The sequence below is a fragment of the Bidens hawaiensis genome, unplaced genomic scaffold, assembly GCF_021521415.1.
Source record: "Bidens hawaiensis isolate Kalapana, Puna unplaced genomic scaffold, B.hawaiensis_p1.1 tig00027747_1, whole genome shotgun sequence".
Lineage (NCBI taxonomy): Eukaryota > Viridiplantae > Streptophyta > Magnoliopsida > Asterales > Asteraceae > Bidens > Bidens hawaiensis.
This window is the reverse complement of record NW_027494490.1, coordinates 289,148-291,787: the sequence shown is the minus strand read 5'-3', so window position 1 is coordinate 291,787 and position 2,640 is coordinate 289,148. Positions and strand designations below refer to the sequence as shown.

Here is a 2,640-nt window from a genome sequence, read left to right as displayed (position 1 = left end):
TCTTCAAATAACTTTCACTAGTGGATGAGTGGGAAGTCACTCGATGAAGGTGGTACCATCAGACATCTTACTGACAATGATTGAAAGTATTGTTATGAATTTTGTATAAGATCTTATCCTCAAACATAGATTGATCTCCTTCTTTCTGTTTGAAAAACAAATTACATAAAAGACAACTGAATCCGAACCACCTTGTCTGGTGTGTCTATAGTCCGTCAGTTTTTCCTAGGTTATGACGTTCATTGGTATTTAACGACAGTCTATTTTTTTATTCTTTTTGTTTTTACTTGATCCAGTCAGTCATTACCAACGGGTATCAGCATCGGTCATTGCTCATTTATGCATAATTGATAACAAAAATAACAATCCCTTGAATCTTATTTCATAGAACTAAAACATGCCCATAATTATTTATAAATTTATATTTATTTCACACGAGCTAGAACAATCATACTTCGGTACCATGTACAAATACAACCTAGCTGGTACCCCTAAATCTTGACGAGAATAGACCAAACGATGGATTTATCACACTATACCCCCCATCCAAAGCCAAATTATGTCCGCTTATATACTTAGATTCATCCCCTGCAAGGAAAAGGCTAGCCTGGGACACGTCATCTTCATCATGAACCACTCCTTTTAGGTTTGAGTAAACATCAGTATACAAATTAGGAAATTTCTCCAAAATCGGTTTAGTTGCCGGTGTTATAATCAAGTGCGGTGACACGCAGTTGGCACGGATCCCATACTCTCCAAGCTCAGCAGCAACATTCTTATTGAGTCCCACAATAGCATGTTTGGAACTAGTGTAAGCATGAGAGGTGTTGCCTCCAACACTAGAGGCAATACTTCCTATTGTAATAATACTCCCACTGCGAGCCGGGATCATAACCCTAGCAGCATGTTTGATTCCCAAGAACACGCCGGTTAAATTGACACTCAACACGCGTTCAAAGTCCGCTACTTCGTTTTCAAGGATGCTAAACTTTAGGGCACCTGCAATAGCAGCATTGTTTATCATAATATCTAGTTTACCATGCTTGTGATGGTGAAGTTGACAGCCTTTTCCATATCTGATTCGATGCACACATCGCAGTGCACGAAAGAAGCCTTTTCGATACCAATGTTTTCAGAAACAGCTTGGCCTAAATCATCGAGGATGTCTGTGATTACCACTTTGGCTCCATGTTTGGTGAAGAGTCTTGCGATGTTCTCACCTATGCCTCGAGCTCCGCCTGTGATAAGCGCTACCTTTCCTGCCAATCTAATCAAGATAAAACAAACTAAGAATCCATGACACATTGGCCTCGGGGCGGCTATATATAGTAAGTTCGTATACCAATTGCGGAACCATAACTTCTTAGTCGAATGATCATCACTCATCAAAAATTTCTTTTTTCTTTTAAGTTCTAACTGTAATTATGAGATCCAACTCATGTTTTCCTTAACAAAAGGTTGCTTTTATATATAAATTTTGGTAAACGCTAGTGATCGGGGTCAATATACCCTCTTGACCTTCTCTTAGTTCATCCGTTGATGTTATTAATCAATCCATGTTATTTTAAGTGATTTTTAGGGTCATACGTCTATATATACGGTTGATTGTTTTAAGTTAAACTCCCGTACGTACAACAGATCTTACGTTTTTATAACACATAGGATGACAAAAATTGAAAGAAAAAAAAGTTATTTAAAAGTCTAGTATGTAAAAGATCTAAAACAAGTATTTAGCAATGAGGGGTTACCTTGGGAGGGGTCCTGGGGCTATCATATCACTTGCCATGGAAGAAAGTTAGTGGACGAGAGTATATATAATTGGAATATGGCCAGATTGTGTGGAGGTGCTACCACTTATATAGGAGTTCCTGACTAGTGATAACTAAAATTTTCTTGTAATTATTTAATATTTCTCATCTAACGTTGTATTATAAAAAGTTGTATAAAGAAAACAAGATGCGTGAACGTAGATATATATTGGCATGTTTATAGTATGATTTTAGTGAACTAAAAGCAAATAATAAAGCAAACCAAACCAAACAAAAAAGTAAAGATCAACCCATAAGAATCAAAACTTTGTTTTTAGTCGGATTGGGTTTGCTATCCAAAAGGGGGTTGCGGCGCAGCTTGTTGCCCGCTTACCTGCCACTTTATTGTAAATCGTTTGGATGTTTCTATGAAATATAAATGAAAAAAACAATTATAAAAGCACAAAAAAAAAGATAGTTCAATTTGGATTTTATTTTAAGAAAGATTTTATATATCTAAACTGTAATGTTAACAATATAAAGTAAAGTGTTATTTTCGTCTTTTTGATTTGCCAAATAATGTGAATTTAGTTTAAAAATTTTATTTTTTTGCATATAGACCCTCCACATTTCATAGTTCTTGTCAATTACATCCAAATCACTAACTCCGTTAAAATTTAATCGTTAAGTCAAGGGTAGACATGTCTTTTCATCCATTCTTTATTATAATACTTATTTCAGTGAAATGCGGTTTTCGTCCATTTGGTTTGTCCAAATCTGCAGTTTTAATCCAGTAGTTTCAAATTTGTAATTTTCTTCCAAAATCCAAATCTGACTTTCAACCCAAAATCAGTTTCTCAGAAATTCATCTCCTCCGACGCATTTCAGGTGA

The 2,640-nt window shown here is 35.6% G+C and overlaps 1 pseudogene across 1 annotated transcript; it reads right to left on the bottom strand.

Annotated features, from left to right (window-relative positions):
• Window positions 1–383: 383 nt before the first annotated feature.
• LOC143575783 (borneol dehydrogenase, mitochondrial-like) lies at window positions 384–1,950 on the bottom strand (annotated as a pseudogene). The gene is made up of 2 exons (XR_013142826.1): window positions 1,749–1,950; window positions 384–1,267 (listed from the first exon to the last, which is right to left on the bottom strand). The product of XR_013142826.1 is annotated as a borneol dehydrogenase, mitochondrial-like (transcript).
• Between the last annotated feature and the right edge of the window lie 690 nt (window positions 1,951–2,640).